We start from the raw sequence: 27,727 nt of genomic DNA, 5'->3' as shown, positions 1-27,727 counted from the left end.
TGAGTGGAAAAGGCTCTTCTAATAGAAATGGTCTTATCACCTGTGGCCTTGTCAAGTAGGATGCTCATGATTGGCTCTCTGTGTGCCCCTACTGTCACAATTCCAATCCCTGTGAGACGGAGGACCTCACTCAGACTTTCCGAGGAGCTGGAGGCTCCCTTAGCACTTATAGGACATGTGGCACCAGGGAAGCTGCACCACACTAGATGCAGCTGTGCATCGCTACCCGACAGAAGAAAATAGAGCAGTGCTACACCCGCTGGCACTTTCAAACGTTTCCTGGCGTTGCCAAGCTGCTCAATATCCTGGATTTCGGAGGCGTCTTCCTCATTCTGTCCATGCACCGATTCCCACTTTGTCTTGCTCTTGTTCCATGGTTCTCTGGTGGACCTCTTCATATTTTGGGTTCCCTGATAGTTGGATTTGGATATTGACGGTACTTGAATTTGTTGATTTTGGATGTTTTCATCGCCCTATGCTTTGACTTTGCTTTGACTTTGAATTTCTTTTTTGGATTGCTCTTGAAAGATGGATTTGGTATTGTGAATTTAAGAAGCGGATTAGGATCCCGACTTTCCACTGGATTGTTTTTCTTCAAACTGTGAACTTGGGATTGTTTGCCTGCACTGGCACTGACCCAGATTCCTCTGTTGGAATGAGTTTCGATTGTTTTATGGATTTGTTGCATGGAACTTGCTGATAGTGTGGATCTCCTATTTGGACCATTAAGTCTAACCACAATGCTTCTACATTCTGCAGCTAACGTGTTGAAGGTATCTAGTTCTACAGTTAAGAGAACACTGGTCTGGATTTTGTTAGCCTTTGCTGTCTCTTCCTTGCAGCTAAGAAGTGAACCTGGGTATATTCCTCTCGACCTTTCAGCTAAGTGCATGGTGCATTGAGTCTGTTAATTCTCTTGCACTGCGCGGTTGGGAGGAAGGTCTTTCCCTCCAATGCAGCCTAGTTCTGTTCTTCCCCTCCTTGTCCATGTGTGCTTTGTGTAGTTTTTAATGGTCTTGAGGTGGCAGCAGCTTCACGTATTGATTTTATAAAATGCAGAGATGCCATGTTGAAATCAGGAAAAACTGCTTTGTTTATCGCCTGTCCTCCCCAGGGCTCTTCTCTTTGGTTCTTTGTAGGTACTGTGCCTGCTGTGCCTATAGACCCAAGCCTCACCTCACTGATGATACCCGGTGGTGCTTGTGGTCTCATGCAGAAGAATTTGAATAAGCAGTTTGGGCTGGACTACTCCTTTTGGTGTGGGACCAAGCTTGATTTGCATATGGTCTTTCCCCTTTCTGTAATGGCTTGGCAGGTGAAGGAAGATGGTCTGGATGGTTGCCTGGAGCAATGCCATGGTAAAGTTTAACTATAAACCTCCCTGCCATCACGTCTTTTGTGGTGTCTGTGTAGGTACCAACACTACTCTCCTTAGACTTTGAAGCATGACTCACAAATGGACTATCTCCAAGCGTGCTCTCTGGGCCTCCAGCTCTGAAAATACCTGCTATACTCCCTGTTAAATGAGGTGAGCACCAATCCATCAAATTCCTCCTCATGTACTCCTAGAGTACCCCAGCCTCCCAGGAAGCAGCGGAATCCCCATTTTCCACCTCCAGAGTCACATAGCACAGCAGGCAATTAACCTCGGCCCACAGAGTCTCCTGAACCCCCTAATTGGGACTGCACAATGGCACTTTATCAAATACATGTGAGTACAATGAATTTCGCAGTTGATGCAGTTCAGCACCGAATCATCTATTTCCCTGCAAAGCTATTACTGAGAGTAGTCCGAAAAACACAGTTTCCAAACGGATCTTGAAATTATCTTTTTGTAAGCAGAAATGATTTTGAAAGTAGCATGTGCATAATGTAGCAGTCAAGCTCAGTCAAAGAGATTGGCAGTCTGACATTAAGGAAGAACATTTATTTCTCATTCCAATAAGTGAGATACACCAACGTGTCTTGATAATGGCAATGTTGTCATTACTCAGTTCTGTTTTAAAATGTGATGCAAGAGAGCTATTTTCAGCGCTGATAGAACAGACTTGCCCACGACTGCACTAGGCAGATCTTTGTTTTCAATTCAATCTAGCTAAGGTCCTGAGTTCAACATGGCACCATTTGCCGTCTCTTCCTTAAAATCTCCTGAGTCGTGCATATGTATCTCTGGCCTTACCTCTCGATCAGTAAGTAATTTCAACTTGTGGTGGGATTTGAGACACATGTCCTTTGTGGAGTACATCATAGGTAGACACTTCCGTTTGCCAGATATTCAGCTAGGGCCCACCTATCTGGTTATAGAAGCACAGTATTTGGGACACATCTAGATTGATAACTACTATGACCTGGGACAAAGTTCCTGCCTTAGGCTTAGGGCAATCCTTTGTTTCCATGCATTACTCAGCAATCTTGCAATTGCTTGTGATGTTTTTGAATGCAGGTCTCTCAATAGGTAAAGAATCGCCAGGTTTTTGTCGTCATACTGCCAAGTGCAGAGTTCAGTATTTGCAGCAATGGGAAGCGCAGAACAAGTAAGGATGGCCTACTTCAAATGATGACTAAAAGGGCAACAAACAAACAAAAATGGTGAGGCTGGGAATCGTTTCCTATACTTCTATAACTAGGATAGCCCTGTCCGAGGTTTGTCCTATGGGTTAACCCCACACCCTGATGTTGGGTTTCAGTGACTGTAATTGGAGGAACAATGGGAATAAATACCTTGAACACGAGAGGGAAAGTCAGGATGAGCATAAAGGAATGACCATCTTCTATGATAAGTGGTACCAGGTGCCCATGTTCAAAAACAGTTCCCTACTCTAAATCCCAGGATTGCCTTACGCATTGGCCTACATCAGTTCACTTATAGTGTTGTGGTATTTAAAGCAACCCAACACACTTCTTTCTTAGTCTGGACAATTACTGTGTGGATGCCCCGAGGTGTGTACAGATAGACATTTCTCCCCCTCCTCCTGCATACTTTTCAGATTAAAATCCTCCTCAGGCACAAGCAAAGGGTTGAGGAAATATACATCAAATGAACACAGAGTGTGCAGTCGAGTGTGGTATGCCGTGGTGACCTGTTACCTGTTGCTTACTTTTGGAAGGTTGGCGAGTCTTTCTTCCATTTTTACTATTCATCTCCTTCAAATTCAACCCAGCAGCACGTAGCGCACGAGGAGTGTGGTCTGTCCTGTCTCCAGTGTTTGGGTGCTGGGAGCGGTGAACACTCGTGAACATCTGTGAAAAGGTAGGATTACTCTCTGAGAAAATATCTGGCTGAAAGAGTCTAAAAAAACTGTTTGCTACGAGGTCTGCCGTAGGACGTGACAGATTCTAACTAAACAGACCAGTTGGTGTTGGTGACGGTGCTGTTGTGTCGCTCTGAAAATGTTCACGGGGTGAGGGGAAGTCTAGAACAGTCTAAAAATCACATCGAGGGACACGAGATAGAAAATCCGACATGTAACCAATGTCAGACTCTGAAGTTCGGTACAACCGACCCCGCTTTAACACTAACTATGAGCACATGTAACAGCGATAATAAAAGCAACGTGATTCAACTTAGCTTGCTTAATACAAGCTCGATTTTGGGTCAAATTAAGAATAAATCTCTGGATCAGTATTTGTTAAATTTTTGAGGCAGTGAAAGGAAGCAGGAAGGGCTTAGCTCAGCCATATCTGATATGGAGCTGAATAGTACTTGCAGTGAGACTGCCCAAAACAGTGATGTAACTGGCGAGGCAGCTCCTCACCCGCTGATCTATGGTGCCAATCTACTTGAGCAAGATCTTATATTGGAACAGAGGGGAAGCACTGCACACCTAAGGTCTGAAGTGCTGTCTCCATAGGTTTCAAAAAGGACTGTAACTCAGAACAGTATCTCAGAGTGCAGAATTCCGACTGCAAGTAAAACCAGATCCTCTCCGGCTGATCTAAAGAAGAAATATAGTGCGGACATAAACAGCGACAGAAAACAAGTGTATGAGATCGATTACCTGTTTTTTTTTTTAGTCAACACAGCACCTAGAATCTTGAGTAACTGGTACTGGGAACAATCTGAGAGCCCAAAAAACAGAAAAGTTTTCATCCTTGTCACCTGCGCGGTCTACTGATTTCATGTTCCATCAAATGGTCATAGTTCAGAATGACCAGATTGCGGGCCCTTTGAATGTTGCATTTGAAAAGCGTAATCATGCCCTGGCGACCTCGCCCATAATGGAGATTGCAAAGATAACTAAAACCAGAGCTAAGGAGCAGAGTCCCTCCAGACCGTTGACTGAAATGCCTTCAAATCATGGCACTGTAGCGAAAGATGTACCGGACACATTGATTAAAGCAAGCAGTATTGGTCCTGACCCATTGACTAATGAATTGAAAAAGCATAAACCTGATCAAAGTTACAACTCAAGCCATGTGCCAATTCCTAGTATGGCCAAGCAGATCATGCTGGATGAAAGAATTGATTCGGCGTGAGTTAGTTCTAGCATGAAGGCGCATTGGGTAGACAAAGAGACATCTTCAAAATATATAATGAGAAGGTCTAGATCCTTGGAGAGCTCTAATACCACTGATACCCCTGCTCGGCATAACTGGGAAAATAAAAGAAAGAAACATAACGTGTGGTGCCATCATGGCAGCAGAAGACACCAATGTCAGTGCCATTGTCGGGGAGTCGGTGGAGGAGGTGTTGACACTGCTACAATGTCTGTGTTGAATATCACTCTGGTCCCTTTCCTAAAATGAAATGAAGTTTTAAATGATAGAAAGATCCTTCCACAATGTTAGCGATGATGCATACAAAGATGATTTTCATAGAAGGCTTTGTTACCACTGTCCAGGGGATCCTGGAGAAGAACATGGAAAACGATCTAAAATCATTACAAAACGCTCTGGATCTGTTAATAGCAGAGCGTAACAATGAAAAGAAAAGAAAAACTACAAATGGATCAGCCTAAGCTCCGGGAGGGCAAGAATAAATTGCCCAAAAGTGCACAGTGAAAATAGATAAATGTTATAACCTAGAAGAACAATCTTGGCAAAGAATTGAAGAGACCTTGAGTCCTGATATAATCTGGATGGGTGGGTTGGATGAAATAGCAAATCGGATTATAGATGACCAACTTGATGTTGCTTAGGCATTTTTGATTAGCGATACCTCGTTACACGAAGCAGAAGTTGAAAAGGATGAAATGAACGTAGTGGTTGGGCTAGGAGCATTAAGTTCTAAATGCAACCAGGATCTGGATGAGCTAAGAAGTGCAGTTCCAGCTCATAGGGACTCTATCGCAGTAGACTATCCTATTTTCTCAAGAAAAGATGTGAACAAATCACAGACGGTAAAACTAGTGTAACCGTCTAGGAAAAAGACAAATATTGGAATATCGAAAAAAAGTGAACTCAAATGACTCGCAAAAATGTGTGAGGAATTTCAACATCCCATCAACTCTTGCAAAAAGACAACAGAAAGTTAAAAAAGCATCAGGAATCAAACAAAATAATATAGCAGAACCGTGGTTGGAGGAGGACGAGCATGTTGCTGACAATATTTTTATGCCTGGCACATCAGACGATTCTCCCATGGCTTCCATAAAACTCTTGAAGGATTTATCAAAGTACACAATAGAGGAGCCCCAGATGGTTATAACAAAGCAGACTGCCCTACATTCAAACCCAAACGCAAAGCTAAAGCGATTGCCTAAAGGAATCACATTGGATGGGCCGTTTCTTTATCAAACAGCTCAAACCACGAGTGAAAGGGTGAAAAGGGTGAACGTCGGTGAGGACTGTGAGACTATAGAACATGATAGGTCTCTGGTATTCTCAACCATGCAACAGAAACGCCAGAAGATGACTAGTGCAGACACATTAAAGAGTGGAATCATGACACCGCAGATTATATCCCCTGCTCAAGAAGGGAAAAGGATGGAGCCAGCTAGAGACTTAATCTTGCCTTTTGAAATAATGGAAAAGAAACATAAGGTGACAGGCTTGCATGGTCCGGCCCATAGTAACTCTGATCAAAGTGAAAATAAAGTAACCTTGAGATGTAATGTTTGTTCAGAGCCTCTCTTGAAGTTGAAGCATGCAAATCATCATTGTGTGAGCCTAGAAAGAATGTTTTCGATGGTTTAATTCTGAACAGATACACCATTTTGAGGCTATTCTGATGTATTCCAAAATGAAGGTCGAATGAAACAAGAGACATAGACAATTTCCCAAAGATAATCATCTGGATAAGGTTTCATTATACTTATCTTCAGTTTTGGTTAAAGCAATGCTGGTAGAGGAAGCTGGCTTTTGATCTGAGAGGAATATCCCATACCCCTGAGGCGACTGAGTGGAATAAAGGTCCTAAAGAGGAGGTGGAATTGAGAGAAGCTCAGGGTAGACCATCAGGTTGCTGGGGAAATGGTGAACACTGATCAACCTCGCAGTTAGAAGGCTTTAGTAGTTTGGTGAATGGAAAGCAAAATTTGGGAAAGAATGAAATAATTCAGTTTGTAATAACTGTGGGCAGTACCTGTGGTGGATTGAGGAAAGAGGAATATGAGGAACGGGAAGGGTGAAAATTAGAGGGAGGGGAGTTCCTGGTCATGGTTGTCAGAAGCCCTAGTGGTGAGCAAGAGGGGAAATTACAAGCAAGGCTCTTCAGATCCGGGTGAGGGTAGGCTAGTATCCTAGAACACAAGAGGCTTTAGGCATCTTTTTTTGTACAGGGGGATCTGGAACTAGAAACATTGACGACTTTGTGCCTATATGAAACTTGGCTCTGGGAGGTCCCAGTATTAGAAGGGTATTCGATACATTTGAACCCTGCAGTTAAGGGTTCAAAAGGTAAACCAGCCTCGGGTATCCTATGTGCATTAAGGATTGGGGCTAAATTGGAAGTGGTGATAAGAGAGTGTGGTTTGACCCCAATCACACACAATTGGTACATACTTCCTAAGATTATTATTTGCTGAGACCCATATAAGATGGCCAGAGTGAGGGGAAAAAAGAGGAAGCAGGAGTCCTAGTAGGAAGGATCTCAGTCTTGCTGGCGTTGAAGCAGAGATCATTGGAATTACACCTTCACTGGTTTGCAGATAGGCAGTCAGGAATGATGGCGGAAGTAAGGAGAGGATCAGAAAGAAGTTTGAAGAAGAGGTGTGTGCCATATGCATAACACTGGAAGTTTGGGGAGAAGGTGAAATGAGGTGTGCAAGCAGAACAAGAAAGGTGTTAAAGAGCCAAGAAGAAAGGTTGGAGCCCAGAATTACCTGGGACGGATAGTCATTGAAGAAGGAGGTCAGCCAGTCCAGTGCCTGCACCGACATACCTAGGGTATTGTGGAGCCATTTTATGAGGATGGCGTGTTTGACTGTATCGAATGCAGAGGAGAGATCCAGTAGAATGAGAACGGCTGGACAGTTGGAGTTAAGAGATGCGAGCAGTTCCTCATGGGTGTTCAGAAGAGCAGTTTCATGCCTCTGGATGCTCAGAATCCACATTGATGGCCATGTAGGCAGCCATCTAGTTCAGTGTGCTGGGTCAGTTGGGGGAAGAACAACTTCTCCGAGTTTACCAAGGAAAGGGGGGAAAGATATGGGGCAGTAGTTGGCTGGAAAATACAGGTCTGCAGAAGGTTTTTTCATGAGGGGGTACACAAGGGAGCTTGAGGGAGGAGGAGAAAGATCCAGTGGCAAAGGAAAATCAGCAAGTGCAGGGGCAAGAGAGGCAATCTTATCCTTCATGGTTCTGGAGTAACATAGGGGAGCTGTTTTTTCGAGGAGACCTTCCTGGATCAGACAACTCTGGTGACCTCATAAGGTGTGATGGGAGTGATGGGGAGAGAAAGGCAGAGGGGGGTGGGAGGCCATAGGAAGCAGTGGGCTGGGGGAAGGGGAGAGGGGCACAAGGGTGCCCACGATGTCCTGAGTTTTTGCAGTGAAGTGTGTTGCAGATGTTAAAGAGTTCAGTCATGTTGTTGGATGCACCAGAGACTTGAACCTGGATGTGGGCCATTTTTCCAGGAGCAAATGTAGAGTCGTATTGCCTTTGAAGAAGATGACAGGCCAGTATGTTAGAGGGTGAGCCTGAGCTCTGCCACTTCCTTTCCGCAGCTCTGCAATTGCGTTTCAGAGCTGCAAGTTCGGAGCCGTACCAGGTGTTACACTTGGAGGCATGTTTCAGGCAGATCCTCATGACTGGGGCAAGGATGTCAAGGGTGTTATTGTTGGTGAGTTGGATGTTGCTGAGAGTAGTGTTTGAGGTAGAGTCTGTAGTGAGAAGAGAGGTGGGATGAAGGTGGATGCGAAGGCAGCAGCTGACACTCGTTTAATTGGACGGATGTTCGTGAACAAGGTTGGTGGGGTTGGGGGTACGGTCAGAGGGCTGAGAGGACCCAGGTGTGAGAAGAGGAGAGTGAGGTGATGAATGGAGGGGAGAGTGAAAGATCAGTGTGGATGAAGGCATCAAGAGTATGCCCAGCCGAGTGGGTGGGGCCAGAAGGGAGAATGGAGAGGGATAGTGAGGTGCAGAGGTCACGGAAGAGAGTGGATGCTGTGATAGAGGTGGATGTTGAAGTTGCCCAAGAGAATATGTTTAGAAGTCGTTGTAAGGAGAGAGGAGGAGAAATCAGCCCATTCAGAGAAGAACAGGGTAGTAGAGCCAGGTGGCCTGTAGATAGTGGAAATGGTCAGAAAGGTGGTGGGAGAGATGACCAGCTTGCAAACCAGGCTCTCGAAGTAAGAGTAAGGTTGGGTGGGTATGAGGGAAGAAAGGACCCACTAAGGGAAGATCAGAGCAACCCCACCACCAGCACGGCTACGGCAAGGCTTTGAGATGATCTTATAACCATCAGGGAGAAGAGAGTCAAAAGCAGTGACTGAGCTGGCAGGCATTGAACCATGTCTTGGTAAGAGCAAGGATATTGGGGTCAAGGTATTCAAGAAGAAAGCAGATGTCAGCAGAGTGTTTAATGGTGGAATGAGCATTAAGCGCACCTAGATTCAAGAGGTCACCAGCTTTGAAGGTTTTCCACAGAGGTGTGCTACACCAGTCGATGTGGGGGGGAAAGAGAGTGGAAGAAGGAGTAGCAGGTGTGGGAAGGAAGTTGATGAGGGATGGCAGTCAGTGGTCAAAGAGGAGGAGGTTGGGTTGAGAACCCTGAACCAAGATCGTTCCAGTTTGATAGACATTAATGATACACCTGGATGATGTGAAGCCTGTCAAGAGTATTTCCCATCTAGTGCCACCATTAATGGGTGAAGATGTGAGGGGAGAGAAAGTAAAGATGACATGGGCAGTCCATAGAACTGGAGAGGGGACAGAAAAGAGGATATCTTTTTTTCTTTTTTCTTTTGTTTATTGGTTAAAAACATAACTTATACACAAATTGATTATCCAAAGAAAAATGAAAAGAACAACAATATCAATGACATTAAAATTGAGACTAGATTTGTAAGTTAAGATTACATTTCAGTATTTCACAAAGTTAACAAATCACAGCACACAAAGATTAAAAAAAGAATGTACAAACATATTTAGGAATCGTTAATTAAAACACACGTTCTTCCATACCTAATACACTGCTGCCATGATAACAACTGATTCTGCTCCCAACAGAGTGCTCCAGAACTGGTTGCCTTCTCTGTTAAAATGATTAGTAACAAAACCGGTATAGCCTTTTGCATTATAAGTAGACATTCCTGTGCATTGTGTTAAAATGTGACGGGTAGACTCTACGGCACGATTACAGAGGTGACACATTCTTTTCCCCCTGGTTGATTTCTTCCATCTACCTGTATGTTCAAGAGTTGGTAATATATTCATACGAAGGTAGGTAATAAATCTTCGAATGGGGGCTGAGTAGAGTTTTCTCAGATAGGTATAGGGGACGCTTCTGTCGAAACCCTGTGTGCTGTATTCAGCAGAGTATCATAGAGGATATGTGATCGACATTATTACAATGATCGTAAACACAAGCCTTGTTCTTTAAGACAAGGGCCCAGTTAGGAAGGGTTATAAACTCATGTCAGTAAACTGGGTATCAGCGTTTGCACAGAGCTGCAATAGGAACTCGTTCTTGCAGGACCGTGTGTTTGCAGAGGCTAAGTAATGAAAAAGACTGTTCGGCATGTCTGTTGCGTGGAGTATTGTGATATACATGCTTCTGCACTGCGTAAGCCAACAAGATCTTAACGAGTGTAGGCCCAGTTCACAACAAAGAACCTCCACTAGTACTTACAGCGGGACCCCAGGGATAGATTTGAAAATGTTTCCTTCCAGTCTGGTCAACCAACTCATCAGATGCCACGGAAAAGCAGCCAGCCTGTATAATATTGCTGGTACTATACTTTTCCAATAAATGGCCACATGCCCCTCAATACTATTACCTCCCTTAAGACGGATACATTTTTTTAAAAAAGGAACCACTTCTTTAGTATCTTAAAACTTACATAGTGTTTATAGTATTCGAACATAGGTGAACTACAAATAGGAAATCCCAGATATGCGTATTGGTCTACAACTTCTAAGCCAGTGCCATTCATATACCAGGCGTACACCAGCCTGCTAGTGTGCTTTCCAAATACCAGGATTTTTGTTTTGCGAACGTTAATGGTTAGATTATTAATGCTTGCAAATATGGCCAGTGTATTAATAGATTTCTGCAGCCCGATTGGTATGTGATCCAACAGTACTGTGTTGTCGGCATAGCAGAGCCAGGGCACTGGGTGTTTACCAATTTTGGGGGGAAAATGTCAGACTGTTTGAATAGATGGGCCCATATCACTCACATATAAATTATATAGCATGGGTGCAAGTACACACCCCTGCTGTCATGATGCCTACCCCCGGGCAGCTGGACCAAGCCCATCCGCCCCGGAAGCAGGCATCCAGACATTTGTTTAAACCTCAGAAGCCCCAGCTAGAGGCTATCTGGGTTCAGTCCTGGCGCCTTAGGCGCCAGGCTCATAGTAGAAATCGGTCCTGGCGCCTAAGGCGCCAGGCTCATAGTCATCACTTACCTCAGGCAGACCATGCTGCACATGCATCCAGGCCAACGTGAGACCTGGAAGGGACTATTTTCCACAAGGACTACTTTTCACTTGGGTGTGGTTCTAGGGACTTCTTACCTGGGACTACTTTTGAAGCTATTTAAGCCACGCCTGTATCTACAACACACGCTTCACGTTATTCTGCATTTAGCAGTGTAACGCTCACCGTGTCTGCAAACCTGCATCCAGTCTTCTGCCATGCCCGCCTCGAACACTGAGCCCCTAGGAGAGAAAGGAAAATAGGAGAAGAGGTTAGATGACAGACTTTAATCTGATTCCTCACCTGATTTCGGATCTTGCATCACTCCGAGCCTGAAGGGACATTCTTCCGGCACGCGTCGCATCCCAGCTGCAGCGCCGCTCCATTTTCACCAGCCCACAGGATCTCTGACTCGGCGCTGCCTCCGTCACTTTTTCCGGTGATTTTCAACATCTGGGGAAAAGACAAGAAATAGTAAGGTGAGCCTAAAGAGACTAAAAAGACAATCACTTATATTACAAGACTTACCTGATTATCACCGGAGGGTTTATCCTTCAATACGCCGTATCTAGGAAAAAAGGAAAAGACAGTGAGCTAATCTCACGCAACTTTACAGGATAGTTTGGGTGATACAGACTCTTACCTGAACGCCGGCAGCAACCTCCAGAAAGAATTTGCTGCTGCAAATCAACAGGGAAGTGCAAGAATGAACATTGGACATTTTGAACTCTTTAAACTTGGCAAACTCCGGACTCAATAATCCTCCAGAACTCCAGCACCTAAAACCAGTGAAGTAACTGGTATCTACGCGCCCCTGCATGCCACGCAGGATGGAGAGCTCACCAATCAAAAACATAAGGTGAGGACATTGACTGGGAATATAAGAGGTGGCAAGTGGGGAGAACGGGAGCAGGGAGGGGGGTCTGCATTCACACCCACGGGGCTAAATACCTTTCTCCATCTACAGGAGAATATTTCTACGAGTCAAGCTTACAAGACTAAGGGGGTCCGTCCAGACGGTCATCTTTGCCCTACGCTTCACCCTGGTGAAGGCTGCAGCTGTCCGGGTTCGATCTACGCCCCTGTGGGAACCAGGTGAGCATAACAGAACGCGAAGCCTACCTAAAAAACCCCACCCGGGCGTTATGGAAACCTCTGAAACCGGCTAACTAGCCCAACTGTTAGGGGAACTTAGGGCAGAGGTGCACTCTGCATGCCAAGAGACTAATGCCCTCAGGTGAGAACTTATTTTGTCAAAGGAACGCACTGATGATCTTGCTAGACAACTGCTGCAAAGCCAAGCCAGCCAAACACCACTACCTGGACTTGGAGGGAATCCAACTCCTGTCTCTTCGAGCAATCCTGTGCAAGTGGTTCCACCAGGGAGCATTCCTCTAGCTCCACCCGAACGTTTTGCTGGGGACCCGAAAAGGTTTGCCGTGTTCATGAACCAGTGCCGCTTGCACTTTCTATGCAGACCAGGAGCTTTCCCAAACGACCAAGCCAAAGTAGCCTTTGTACTGTCGTACCTTAGTGGCAGCGCAGCAGATTGGTCAATCCCGCTGGTCAACCAGGATGACCCTCTTCTTCAGGATTTTCAAGGTTTTCAATTAAGCATGGAAAAACTATTTGCCAGACATTCGCAGGGTCAGGCACTGGATAACAAACTTTTATCCCTACGACAAGGCACTCAGGATCTGCTAAACTATATTGCAACCTTCAACAGGTTAGTGGTGGAAACCGGCTGGCCAGAGGAGGAAAGGATTACTTTATTTCATCGTGGGCTTCGGTGTGAACTCAAAGATGTTTTGGCCCAAGTGGTGAACCCACCCCAGGATTGCACAGAATATATAGACTTAGTAGTCCAGTTAGACCACCGACTCCAGAATCGAAAGGCTGATCGAGCTAAATTCAAGAATCGAGTACTGGTCAAACCACATGTTACCTCCAAAGGAACTGACACATCAGAACCCATGCAGATCGGGGGGGTTAAGGGACCCTTAATGCAAAAGAGAGAGAAAGAAGACGACAAATGCAATTGTGCCTTTATTGTGGGGCTTCAGGACATTTTCTAAGGGATTGCCCTATTAAACCATCAAGAAAGTAGCCGGAGTAGCTGTTAGAAATCAAACAGAGCATGAATCGGGAAACGACCACGCCCGACAAGCATAGAGGTCCGCTTGCCGAGCTTGAAGAAGGACACTCAGACCTCGCATCTAATCATACCAATGGTCCTCATTGATCCAAGACTCCCATCAAGTATGCACGCAGCAAGGGCATATATCGATAGCAGGGCCGTAGGAAACTATATGGACCATAAATTGGCTTCTAGGATGAATATATCTCTCTGCAAAAAGACCGCTCTGGATGTCGTCACCACAGTCGATGGAACTGAAATTACCTCAGGGCCTGTAACTCATTCCACTACAGAGATGACATTGCTGGGTCAGGACGGGCATCGAGAGACTATTGTGTTTGACTTAATCAAAGCCCCACAGTTCCAAATAATACTGGGGATACCTTGGTTAGAAACACATAATCCTTGTATTGATTGGCGAGAGAAGCGAATAACCTTCCCGGATTGTGCACACACCTGCTACCCGAAAAAACCCTTGAACAAAGGCCTGGCCACAGTCACTACTCCAGTCGTGCAGTTACCTCAGGAATACCAAGAATTCCAGGATGTTTTCCAAAAAGAACAGGCAAATACCTTACCGCCACACAGATAATACAATTGTCAAATCGACCTCATCCCCGGTGCACAACCCCCATGCAGCAGAATCTACGCACTCACGGAACCCGAAAACCTGCACCTACGACAATATCTAGACCAATACCTTGCTAATGGTTTCATTCGTCCATCCAAGTCTCCTGTTTCCTCAGCTTTGTTCTTCATACCGAAAAAGGAAGGTGACCTTAGAACATGTATAGACTACCGTGCATTAAATCAGATTACTGTGAAGAACCAATACCCATTGCCTTTGATCCCCGAGTTACTAGACCAGGTAAAGGATGCTTGCATTTACACTAAATTAGATCTCAGAGGGGCATATCATTTGGTACGTGTATAGAAGGGTGACGAATGGAAGACTGCCTTCCGCACCAAATACAGATTGTTCGAATATCAGGTGATGCCCTTCGGGTTGTGCAATGCACCAGCAGCCTTCCAGTATTTTACGAACGATGTCCTTCGTGAACTCATCGACATTTGTGTTGTTGTTTACATTGACGAAATTCTAGTGTACTCTTCCTCAGAATCAGATCATGTTGAGCATGTTCGAGCAGTCCTTCAGAAACTACAACAGCACAAGTTATTTGCAAAACTGGAAAAATGCGTTTTTCATACCACGGAAGTAGAATTCCTAGGATTTATCTTGACTCCAAAAGGAGTCCGAATGGACTCTCGAAAAGTGGATGCAATCCTCAAATGGCTATCACCGAATTCAGTTAAAGGAGTACAAAGCATGCTCGGATTTGGTCATTTCTACCGCAGATTTATTCCCGACTTCTCACAGGTCGTACACCCCTTCACAGCACTTTTGCGAAACAACAAACGCTTCTTGTGGACCGAAGAGGCTGAAAGAGCCTTCCAAGAGTTGAAGTCGAAATTCACATCAGCACCTGTCTTGAAGCATCCACGTCCCGAACTTCCATACATAGTCGAAACAGATGCGTCCAGTTTAGCCATGGGGGCTGTCCTGTCCCAGAAGGATCCCAAAACCGGTCAACTTCATCCTGTAGCCTTCTGGTCCAGAAAGTTTTCGGCCCCCGAATTAAACTATGCGGTTACCGATAAAGAATTGTTAGCCATCAAATCCTCCTTCAAAGCTTGGAGACATTACCTTCTCGGTGCTAGGCACACCATCACAGTAATCACTGACCACAGGAACCTGCAGTATTTAAAAACAGCCAAGGCCCAATCATCCCGTCAAATCTGATGTGCGCTATTCTTCGCCGAATTCGATTTCGTGATTACTTATCGACCTGGTTGCAAGAATGGTAAGGCAGATGCCTTATTCCAAATAGGAACGGGAGAAGCATTTTGGAACCCAGAACCAGTACCCATAATTCCAGGACAAAGAATCCTCAGCGTAACTACTTTACAGACTTTGGAAGATATTCATTTAAAGATTCAACAACTTTTCGATTCAACAGCCCTGCAGGACTGGAAAAAAAAGAGGCCCAGATTATTCAGTCATTAATGAGTTACCCTACTATCAAGGGCGTCTGTTTTTACCACACAAGGAACTGCAAGAACTGGTAATCTCCAATTACCATGATGCTTTGATGGAAGGACACCCAGGTATTGCCAAGACTGAAGCCAAAATTAAAAGACAATTCTGGTGGCCCACCTGCCGAAAGGACATAAAGTCATTTGTGTTGTCTTGTGGGATCTGCGCCCAAAACAAAAGTCAGAAAAAGAAACCAGCTGGTCTTTTACAGCCTTTGGATATTACGCCTACACCTTGGCACACTTTGTCCCTAGACTTTATTACAGATCTACCTCCATGTAATGGGTTTAACACCATTCTAATAGTTGTTGACCTTTTTTCCTAGATGTCTCACTTTATTCCTTTAAAGGGATTACCTTCCGCTTCAATTTTGGCCCAGGAATTCCTTGAAAACATCATTCGAGTACATGGGTTTCCTTCTGTATTGGCCAAGGAATTCCTTGAAAACATCATTCGAGTACATTGATTTCCTTCTGTATTGGTGTCAGATCGCGTTAGTCAATTCATTTCGCAATTCTGGAAGAAATGTTGTCAACTAGCACAAATCGACATGAGGTTATCTACTAGTCACCATCCCCAGACCGATGGTCAGACGGAAAGGACCAACCAGACTCTGGAACAATACCTACGTTGCATGTTACATAAGACCGAGGGCAATTGGAAGGATATATTATGGATTGCCGAATACGCATACAATAACTCATTCAGGAACCGGACAAAGCCCCTTTTATACCATTTATGGTCATCATCCTCGAACCTCAGAACTTAATTCACCCCAACATTTGGAAATGCCGGCAGTGACCCATCTGCACTCTACTATTACTCAAGCCTTTAAGGAAGCAACTGAACATTTGAAAAAAGCAAAGGAGAAATACAAGAAGAATGCCGATCAGAGTGACCCGCCACATTATCAGATTGGAGATCAAGTTTGGCTGGCAACCAGACACATACCCCTAAAAGTGACTCAAACTTTTAATCCTAGATATTTGGGGCCTTACACCATTAAAAAAATGTTCAACCCGGTAGCATTTAAATTAGAATTGCCCTCTAGTATGCGGATCCATCCTGTCGTCCATGTTTCACTTCTAAAACCAGTTCAACCCGGAACAAGATTAGCCAAGCCACCTGACCCCATCCTAATAGATGGAGAACCAGAATTCAAGGTAAAAGATATCCTGGACTCTAAGATGGTTAAATCTAAACTTTTTTATTTAATCGATTGGAAAGGTTACGGACCACAGGAAAGGTCATGGGAACCCAGTGACCATGTCCATGCACCTCGATTAGTGAAGAAATTCCATCGGAACTTCCCAGACAAACCAGGGCCCAGAGGAAGAACAGCCTTAGGGGGGGGCTTGGGAGGGAGTGATGTCATGATGCCTACCCCCGGGCAGCTGGACCAAGCCCATCCGACCCGGAAGCAGGCATGCAGACATTTGTTTAAACCTCAGAAGCCCCGGCTAGGGGCTATCTGGGTTCAGTCCTGGCGCCTTAGGCGCCAGGCTCATAGTAGAAATCAGTTCTGGCGCCTAAGGTGCCAGGCTCATAGTAATCACTTACCTCAGGCTGACCATGCTGCACATGCATCCAGGCCAACGTGAGACCTGGAAGGGACTATTTTCCATAAGGACTACTTTTCACTCGGGTGTGGTTCTAGGAACTTCTTACCTGGGACTACTTTTGAAGCTATTTAAGCCACGCCCGATCTACAACACACGCTTTGCGTTATTCTGCATTTAGCAGCGTAACGCTCACCGTGTCTGCAAACCTGCATCCAGTCTTCTGCCACGCCCGCCTCGAACACGGAGCCCCTAGGAGAGAAAGGAAAATAGGAGAAGAGGTTACATTACAGACTTTAATCTGATTCCTCACCTGATTTCGGATCTTGCATCACTCTGAGCCTGAAGGGACATTCTTCCAGCACGCGTCACATCCCAGCTGCAGCGCCACTCCATTTTCACCAGCCCACAGGATCTCCGACTCGGCGCTGCCTCCGTCACTTTTTTTGGTGATTTTCAACATCTGGAGAAAAGACAAGAAATAGTAAGGTGAGCCTAAAGAGACTAAAAAGACAATCACTTATATTACAAGACTTACCTGATTATCACCGGAGGGTTTATCCTTCAATACGCCGTATCTAGGAAAAAAGGAAAAGACAGTGAGCTAATCTCACGCAACTTTACAGGATAGTTTGGGTGATACAGACTCTTACCTGAACGCCGCCAGCAACCTCCAGACAGAATTTGCCGCCGCAAATCAAGAGGGAAGTGCAAGAGTGAACATTGGACATTTTAAACTCTTTAAACTTGGCAAACTCCGGACTCAATATCGTCCAGAACTCCAGCACCTAAAACCAGTGAAGTAACTGGTATCTACGCGCCCCCTGCATGCCACGCAGGATGGAGAGCTCACCAATCAAAAACATAAGGTGAGGACACTGACTGGGAACATCAGAGGTGGCAAGTGGGGAGAACGGGAGCAGGGAGGGGTGTCTGCATTCACACCGACGGGGCACCTTTCTCCATCTACAGGAGAATATTTCTACGAGCCAAGCTTACAAGACTAAGGGGGTCTGTCCAGACGGTCATCTTTGCCCTACGCTGCACGCTGGTGGAGGCCGCAGCTGTCCGGGTTCGATCTACACCCCTGTGGGAACCAGGTGAGCGTAACACCTGCTCTACTCCAAAATTCACCAATAATTCAGAGGTGGTATGCCCCTCCTGATTTCTTCTGACCACCACTGAATTATCAGAGTGTATTAAGGTGATAAAATGTAATAAGGATTTATCGATTCCCCACTGGTGCAGTTTATTCCAAAGCAAAGGGTGGGATACAGTATCAAAGGCTTGACAAAAGTCAGTAAAACACAGATAGTGACTGTCCTTTAGTGTCTGTTTGCAAGATGAGAATACATACTGTAATGCACAGATGTTATGCATAGTGTTACACCCCTTGCGGACATTAGTTTGACAAGGTGGCAGTAGGCCCATATCCTAGGTCCATTTTGCACTTTTTATCAGGAGGATGTTCGCAAAGAACTTTTGGCAAGCATCAAGCATTGCCAAAAGGCGATAATTCACCAGATCAGTGCGATCACCCCTCTTATGAACAGGGATCAATATGGACCGCCTCCACCTATCTTCTCTCATCATTATTTTTTAGCATCTCCCAAAAGGAAAGTCAATTATCGGACTCTGGAGAGGATGTATGGCTTTTAAGCCAATTCTTATATTTGGTGTTGGCAAGTGTTTTAGATCTGCTCTTGCTCAGTCCATCAAGATGGCTAGATGTGTTCATGGACCTAATTAATTTCTGTAAGTTCTCTTGGCATGGTAGATCAATGAGTCAAAGCTGTTTGTGTGCTGCTCCTGCATTTGTTATGCTCTAGTATGAGTGTGCAGCAACGTGTTCAGCCAGGACATTAAATTCTGTACATTCCAGTTGTTAGCCCTGAGCTAACAAATCAATGTACTGCCATTCATATTGATATAGGAGTTAATCTTATCGATGTTCCTCAGCCCGACACTATACGATTCCCCTGGCAATTTACGTTAATTTGAGCATGGAATGTGTTCATTTTGTGGGGTCTGTCTAGTACAAATGACCACCTAAAAGCAGCATGATCACTAATAGGAATGAATGCAACAACAAGGTTGGTACAGTGTACCCTCGTAGACATGTCCACAAATACAAAGTCCAAACAAGAGAAAAAATTACCATTTGTCCATATATACGGTATCTGCTCTTTGATCCCCTTTCCACAGTTCAAACAGGTCTTGTCAAATCTCATCATGAATAGCAAACAGGAAAGGTCTTTACTACCCACGTTACCAAGGCCAACTTCCATTAAACCACAATTGGTCTCACCCATATCCTGTAATTTACCATTAATAAGGTTGGGAGCATTCAAATCACCTGCAATTATCGTTCTCTCACCAGGATATCTTTCACACTGTGTTCCCAATATTTTCTCCATAATGGTTAAAATGTCTTTTGCCTTGGCAGAGTCCGGGGGAGAATAGATGTTGATAATCAGCAGACGAAAGTCAGTCGAATCTATGGTAATCATTACAGCTAATACATACGGAGAAATAATTTCCTCATATAATGGGGAGTCTTTCATGAAAGACTTGGCACCAATAATGAGCCCGCCAAACGGACGACCAAGGGACCCACGTTACACATGTCTGGAAATCATGTTAAATCCATCAATATATAAATCGTTCACAGTCCAAGTTTCTTGAGGTATGAATATGTCACTATTAGTAGTAATTAAAGTTCCGATAGGGTGTTTCATGAATGAGCTCTGACCCCGACAAAGCATTCCAACAAAGCATCTTCAGCGCCTTTACAAAATTGGAATTTCATTAATAGTCACCTGTTCTTTGCTCCCAATAGTGTTTTCTTATACCTTCCAGGTTCGACTAAAGGGGCCAATCCTCGTGAGATCTTGCACGTTAGGGCAAATTGCTCAGCAGCTGGGGATGGTACAATTTCCCCAATTTGTGGCACTATTCATCTGCTGCGCTTTCCTTCCAATCGGGGTCATTAGTAACTGGTGGGGCAAAGCAGATCGTTAGTTTGAATCCTAGAGACTCAAGAGCTAATGCACCCATACAAAGCAGTGAGACAATTGCAGGGGAAGTTAGATTAATGAGCGCCCAATTGGACACACTATCACGTTTAGTTTGTTCAACCCTGCAAATGTATTTGCTCTTGATCAATAATAATCACAGGATTTTCCTCCATTGTTGCAGTATCCTTGATCAGTTTAAATAGGGACTGTTACAAGTAGGTTCAATTTCTTCTGATTTAACTATAGCTCCCAATTCAGTCAACTAATAGAGATTAGTTGGGAATTGGGAGGACTTCATAATATTATTTGGTTGCATACACGTATTCGAGGGGTGATTTTGCATATGGACAAAGGAGAGTGATAGAGCCCATCTTGCTCACCAGGTGCTGCCACTTTCTTTTCGGCAGGGGGGTGAGCACCGGTCCCCATCCAGAGCATACCCACTTGTCCAGGGGTCCTCTAAGTTCTACCTGTAGGCTAAAGATGGAAATAGATCCCTTATCCTCACTGACTCCCCAGGCTGCTGCTTTTTGCTTAGAAGGACGACCTGTGTGCTTAAGGATTTCAGCCCGCTTGAGTGCTGGTCGGGCTTTATTTGTTGGAATCTTCTTTCAACTTTCATCAGCTACCTGGGGCGGGGGGGGGGGGAAACTGAGCAATGAGATTGCATTACAAAGTGCTTCAATAGCTTCCTCTTCCGAAGCAGCTGTAATGCAAACAGGGTCATTATGCCCTACTTCCAACCTCAAAGAATATGAAATTTCATTATAGCCACCCTCAAATGTCCAGCCAATGGTGGCTGACAATAAGCTTGAGGTGGTAAAGGACAGACTGTCAATGCCTTAAACCGATTCTGAAGGGGACGGGTCAGCACAATGCACATTATCATATTTCAAACTGTTTGCCAGGTTAACATCCACAATTTTTGCAAACATATATTTAAGTTCTAGCTGTTCAGCTGCAGATTTCATAAATAAAATAGGGTGTCAATTTTGGAAATTAGGGTAGATGTAGTAGAGAATGACAGCTCCCCTTCTGGTGTAGTAGCAGGCTCATGTTCATCAGAAGAATTGGACACAGTAAATACCCCTGTATTATTAACCAAGGATTCCTGATCGGGAGAAACCGATAAATTAGTCACCATTATGTTTGCACCTTGGGAAGACCTTTGTCCAAGCAAATTTAGTTGGAGAGTGCGGCAAAGCTTAAGAAGCGAGCAATTATTGTCGATACTGAAAGAATGGCTCGAGGTGCATATATTGATAGCCGGGGCTGTCACGGGCAACGGCACCGCCCCATTTGTTAAGTCATTAGTTACAGGATCAGAAGGAGCCAGTGACCAGAGGCTTGTGATTTTTGCCTTTTTTTTAGTCCCAGTTTTTTTTACATCATCTCTTTCACCCCTTTTTTTGTATGAGGGGTGACCCTGATTGTCCCATGGCTCCTTAACGGACTACGGGTGCACTTGCCAGGCTTGATGTGTGCGCTACTTAAACAGTACCTTTTTTTCATCATATGTTTCAAGACTTGACGGAAGAGGCATAAATGATCAGGAATAAATGATGTGCTTACCTTCCGATAGGAAAGAAAAAGGATTTGATCATAAAACGTTTGGGTGAAGACGGCATGATATCCACCCACCGGTCCTAGAAAGCAAACTTAGCTGGGTCACACAACAACAGACCTGCACACCCGAACACAAGAACACTCTGCACACTCTGCGTGCTCCGCGCTGAGTGGGGTAAATGAAGGTTGGATTGCCTCCTCCCATGCTGGAATCTTTGGAAAGAGAGGAAATAATCCTTTTTCCAGCAGCAATGTCCAGCAAGGCAGAAAGCAAAAACACAAAGTCCCACAGCCACAGGAACACATGTGAAAAGAGGATACCAATGTCGATCTGTCTGGAAGTTGCGCTGACATAGGTCTCTCCTGATAGGTAGGTGAGAGTTAGTGGTCAGGATGTCTTTTTTAATCTTTTTTCTTCCAGACTTTGTGTGAGAGGGAAGATAGGTGATAGTATAGCAATTAGGAAAGATAGGGGAGATGGTGAGTGCCGTAGGGGCAGCAGAGGATTGGAGGAAGAAAGAGGAGGGGCTACACAGTGCAGTATGAGCACAAACTCACCAGGTGGCCTAGTATCCAAGGGAAGCAAGAAAACAGATGCACTAGGAATGCTTTAGCACCATAGATGGGTGCAGAGATGCTAAAAGAAAAACACACCAGGAATCGAATTTGCACAGGAGACACAAAATGTAATGCAAAAAGGGTGCAGAGATGTTAAAAAACACACCAGGATTTGAATTTGGCCTCGCGACACAAAATGCAATGCAAAAAGGGTGCAGAGATGTTAAAAAAACACACCAAGATTTGAATTTGCACAAGAGACACAGCAATCCAGTGAGAGGAAGGAGTAGGTAAGGCACAGAGGTAATGGAGTAGGTATACCTTGATTCAATAGTTGTTTAGGTTAGTGGGGAACAAAAGAAAAGTGAAAAGTGAAAACAATGTCCAGCAATGACTCACAGGTGATCTTGAGGAGTGCCCAAGGTTCGAGAGGCCCATGTTTGCGGGGTAACAGGCTGCATGCCTGGTGGCTGTTCCATGTGGTGCTGCAAGGGAGCACAAAGGAGGGGGGCCCTCAGATCCCTCCAGGCAGGGCAGGCTCAGACAGGGGCCTTATTGGTGGGCCCTGGCTAGGGGCTGGCTTAGCCTGCCAGCTACCTGATTGGCTATATGTGGCCTGGGCTGCCCAATAGCACTCACTGTGGGGCTTGCAGGAGAGGCACTCCTACAGAACAGACAGTGTCGGCCATCTTGGAGTGGAAACCACAGCTATTGAAGTTGAATGAAAACTGGGCTACTAGTGCATTGTACTGGAAAACTGCACCCTTGCACCAAAAGTGCTATGTCACCACAAATATCAGCGGGCCCCCAGGGGAACTTTGAAGGTGAATATGGCAAAACATAAAAAAGCACCACGATCATTCCAGACACTGAAGGCACCCGAAGCTCAATGGGGATTTCCTGCAGATTAGGTGTTTCTTGCCATAAAAAGTCTCTGTTGATGTTTCCTCGTGGCAAGGGAGCTCACCTGTGTTCCTGGAAGTCCCTCGATGCAGCTGGAATGGACAGAGCCAGGCCAAGGAGAGCCTAATGGTGGGCCTTGGCTAGGGGCCGGTTTCCTGATTGGCTAAATGTGGCCTTGGACTGCCCACTAGCAATCACTGTGCGGCTTGAAGGAGAGGCACTCCTACAGAACAGATGGTGTCGGCCATCTTTGAGTGGAAGCCACAGATATTGAAGTTGAATGAAAACTGGGCTACCAGTGCATAGTACTGGAAAACTGCACCCTTGCACCAAAGGTGCTATGTCATCACAAATAGCAGCGCTAAGGGAATTTTGAAGGTGAATGTGGCAAAACATCAAAAAGCGCCATGAGCGTTCCAAACACTGCAGGCACCCCAAGCCCAACAGGGATTACCTGCAGACTAGGTGTTTCTTGCTGTAAAAAGTCTCTGTTGGTGTTTCCTCGTGGCATGGGTGCTCCTCTGTGTTCCTGGAAGTCCCTCGATCCAGCCTGGAATGGACAGAGCCAGGCCAAGGAGGGCCTAGTGGTGGGCCTTGGTTAGGGGCTGATTTAGCCTGCCGCTACCTGATTGGCTATATGTGGCCTTGGGCTGCCCAATAGCAATCATTGTGGGGCTTGCAGGAGAGGCATTCCTACAGAACACATGGTGTCGGCTATCTTGGAGTGGAAGCCACAGCTATTGAAGTTGAATGAAAACTAGGCTACCAGTGCATTGTAGTGGAAAACTGCACCCTTGCACCAAAGGTGCTATGTCACCACAAATATCAGCGGTCCCCCAGGGGAATTTTGAAGGTCAATGTGGCAAAACATAAAAAAGCGCCATGAGCGTTCCAAACACTGCAAGCACCCCTAGCCCAATGGGCATTACCTGCTGATTAGGTATTTCTTGCTGTAAAAAGTGTCTGTTGATGTTCCTTTGTGGCGAGGGAGCATGTGTGTGTTCCTGGAAGTCCCTCGATGTATCCTGGAATGGACAGGACAGAGCCAGGCCAAGGAGGGCCTAGTGGTGGGCCTTGATTAGGGGACGGCTTAGCCTGCCGGCTACCTGATTGGATATATGTGGCCTCGGGCTGCCCAATAGCAATCACTGTGGGGCTTGCAGGAGAGGCACTCCTACAGAACGACTGCGTCGGCCATCTTGGAGTGGAAGCCACAGCTGATTGAAGTTGAATGAGAACTGGGCTAGCAGTGCATTGTACTGGAAAACTGCACCCTTGCACCAAAGTTTCTATGTCACCAGAAATAGCGGGCCCCCAGGCGAATGTGCCAAAATATCAAAAACCGCCACAAGCATTCCAAACACTGCAGGCACCTCAAGCCCAATGGGGATTACCTGCAGATTAGGCGTTTCTTGCTGTAAAAAGTCTCAGCTGATGTTTCCTCGTGGCGTGGGAGCTTGCCTGTGCTTCTGGAAGTCCCTGGAATGCAGATGTCTGCCATGCACATATTGTCCGCCATGAACATACAGCATGGAAATCCCGATGCATTTTTGTGCCCGAATTACACCCCTTCATAAAAACAATTGCAATAGCATGGCGAAGATCGTGGTCATATATTTGTTAACGGTCACCCCTCGCCCCATGCTTTTGTTTTTGTAAATGAGCCCCACTACAGTGCATTACTACAGCCAACTCAACAAGTTGTATGCAAACTGCATATAGATAGTACGTTTCATATTTTAAAGTATTATATAAATGAAGCTTTCGTAAACAATTTCACATTTCTTAATCATAAAAGCTAGAGCAATTTTTATTGTTTTCAACACAACGTCAATTTCTCATGAGGCCAACATTTTTTGATTTTATGGTATTACTGTACACAGGATGCCTCTGAAAGTTAATTCTGAAGGTGTAAGTCATTAATATTTTTCCCACTTCATGTGAAGGGTAAAACAGGCTCAATTAGCGTGTGGAATGTTTACATTCACAATGAGCTCATTTTAAATACAGACGTAAATTGCCCGTAGACAGTTACGATTGCACTTACAGACAAACAGTTCCCATCCAGGTCATTTTCACCATTTGCACAGTGGAGTGTAAATGGGAGGTGTGGTGGAGGTGGCTTTTAACCTCCCTTTTGCAGTCCACAGTGCAAAATGAGTAAACACCACCTGCCAGTTATGCATGGCAGGCAGCATTTACAACGAATTCCTATGAAAACCGCCTGCTTCTCGCTTGTGTAAATAGCAGGCAGATTCCGTGGGAAGCCATTGGTTTTACACCTTCATGGAAATGTCATGCTAGTGTTAAAACAACTGCTTTTTGAAGCAGTTGGGGAAATGGGAGGTGGAAATGTAACTCCTGTTCCACTGCCCGCCCTTCCGACCCGGAGCGGGAATGGAGGTTTTTAAAAAGGGTTAACACTTTTATGCCTGTCTTTTACATCTTCATTTACACTCCAGGGATTTGGAAAATTAGCCCCAGTGTGTTCCGTGAGTTTGCAAAATATCCTAAAAGGCCAGAAGTTTATCTCTAAGCAAATCCCTAAGCAGAGAGTAATGCACTCAGGAACGTTCCCCTGTCACACCTTACTTCCTTGTTGGATCTGGCCAGTCGCATCATTTCAGATCCCTCCTTGCTTTGCAATGTGCTGCGCAAAAATGCGCATACACAGTATGCATTCCGCTGACGAGCCACCCAGGTGGAAGGGTGCTATACAAGACCACTTACATTACATCACACACCCAGACCGTTTGGGACAGGTTTATATTGCCACCCCTGCTGAGAGGCAGAACATGTCAAACATCCACTACAGGGAACAGGTCCCTAATGCCCCGACCCATGGATTGTGCTTCCAGCACCCATGTGGCCAGAGGGACGATGGCCTGCTCTCCGCCAATCTGTCTGCTGGTGTTGGCCCCTGGTTCGATACAGCTGCAGGAAAAGCTGGGTTGCGCAGCACATAGGTATCCAGCTCTCACATGACGTTGAAGTCCTCTTTGTGGATTAAGGGAACTGCATATTGCTCTGCTAGGTCGCACACTGTGATACTCAATTACATATTGCACTGTGCTGCCATGCCTGTTTGCCACCGAGGTCTTAAGACTCCAGAGTGAAGCAAGAAGCTGAGCTCTGCCTTACAGGCATATTATGTGTTTTGGCAAAAGAACTGCTGCGGGCCAGAGGCTAGTGAGTTCAAAAATAATTGTGATGGGAGTCGTTTTTTTCTATAGAGGACCAATAGTTTGATCCAGGCCTTGTTATGATATGATAGGTTATTTATAACGCGCTTAATACCCAGAGGTTTTTAAGCGCGGACCCAGGGTTCGAACCTGTGTTGCTCCGTGTCGTCTTGCCTCCAAGGCGAGCACGTTGCCCTGAGTTTTCCTCCTGAGAATTCAAACTTTTTTCAATTTAAATGAGCCACAACACTTTGGAGGCCAGGGCACTGTGACTTTGACAAGGAAAGCTTTTGAGTGGTCATTTAGATGTTCAGCTCCCGCTCGCCTGCCTTTCTTTATTCTTCCGCACATATGCCAATACATGAGTCCTGTGATAATCGGCAGCTACTCACCCACTCCCACAATCGCTTTATCTATGATTTTTTGTAACAGAATGAAGTCACAAGGTCTGCCTGATGGTATGCAAATAGCCCCCACTTTAAAAGGTGTTATCCCAGCCATGCTTTGCCATGCGTTCAGCTCTTTGTTGTGGGGTACTGAATATGCTTGGAGATTAATGAAGTTCGAAGTGGGGCTCATGTTATGCAATCTCAATGATAGAACCCGGGGAAATCTCCCAAAGGTGTTGCCTTAAGATCCATCTCCATTATCATCTATACACCACACAGCTGCCTCATACGAGTTTTCCCAGCTGTAGGCATCCAGGACCCCAAAGATCATTCTAAATGGTCCCCAAAGACCAAGCATCAAGCTGCTAGACACTGGAAGAATGGTGGTCAATCTTAAGGTGGGGAGGGGGGCTGTCCTTGACGTTGGCACTCCTGAACCTGGTGAAGGTCATCTTTAGCATTCTGGAGCAAACAGACACAAAATGACACAAAAAAGACAGCCCAGACTCATCGCACCACGGGGGCTTGTCCCCCTCTGAACTATGGAATCCCTTAAGTCTTTGAACAGTGAAATTTTGTACTGCAATAGCAACTGAGAAAAAATGTTTTTTCTTTTTCCTTTAATAATTTGACTGTTCTTTGATGTGTTCTTCTATTCATTTTCATGTGTTGTGCATCTAAGGTTTTGTTTTAAATCAATTGATGCTAATAAAAAATAAAAAAAAATGACCCCTGAAGTCCATGCCGCATCTACAGCCGCCCGTGGTTGCTTTTTTCATGAAGGCAAATACAATGAAAGGTTTTGCGCCGAAGTCTTCCTTTGTCAATACTTGCGCGCAGTGCTCTTCAGTCGCATCCACGCACACTTCGAGGTGTGCAGAGCAGTATTGTGACATTGTTCGCGTAGTCAGTCAAGGCGCTCGTCAAGAGGTATTTTTGCACTATTTGAATACACTCTCCAGTCTAGAACAAAGCCGGAATATTTAAGATTTGAATGCGCATGAAAGGTTTTGACATGCTATCATCCGCTGAGGATCGCTTTTCACGTCATGTCTTCCCTTGCTTGCTCAATCGTTTAATTCCTACAAATGAATCATTAAAACTGTTGCAGCTGACAATCTTTCCTCTATGTTAATTTGTGTGGAAAAAAGAAATCTGCACGCATAATCGATTGACTCATTGATGGAGCCATTATATGAGCAGGCCCTTGCAGGTTTAATGTTCATTATGTGATCATCATTATGCTAATGAACTTGAGTGTGGAAATGAGGTTCCTTTGCTGAATTCCCTTTGCAAGTG

The 27,727-nt window shown here is 45.2% G+C and overlaps 1 protein-coding gene across 1 annotated transcript in view; it reads left to right on the top strand.

Annotated features, from left to right (window-relative positions):
- Positions 1-27,727, top strand: part of LOC138488874 (dynein axonemal heavy chain 11-like) — a 2,478,284-nt gene that overhangs the window by 250,763 nt on the left and 2,199,794 nt on the right. The window lies entirely within an intron of this gene.

This window comes from Ambystoma mexicanum, chromosome 9 (genome assembly GCF_040938575.1).
Source record: "Ambystoma mexicanum isolate Mex_15411 chromosome 9, UKY_AmexF1_1, whole genome shotgun sequence".
Classification (NCBI taxonomy): Eukaryota; Metazoa; Chordata; class Amphibia; order Caudata; family Ambystomatidae; genus Ambystoma; species Ambystoma mexicanum.
This window is presented reverse-complemented; position numbering and strand designations above follow the sequence as displayed.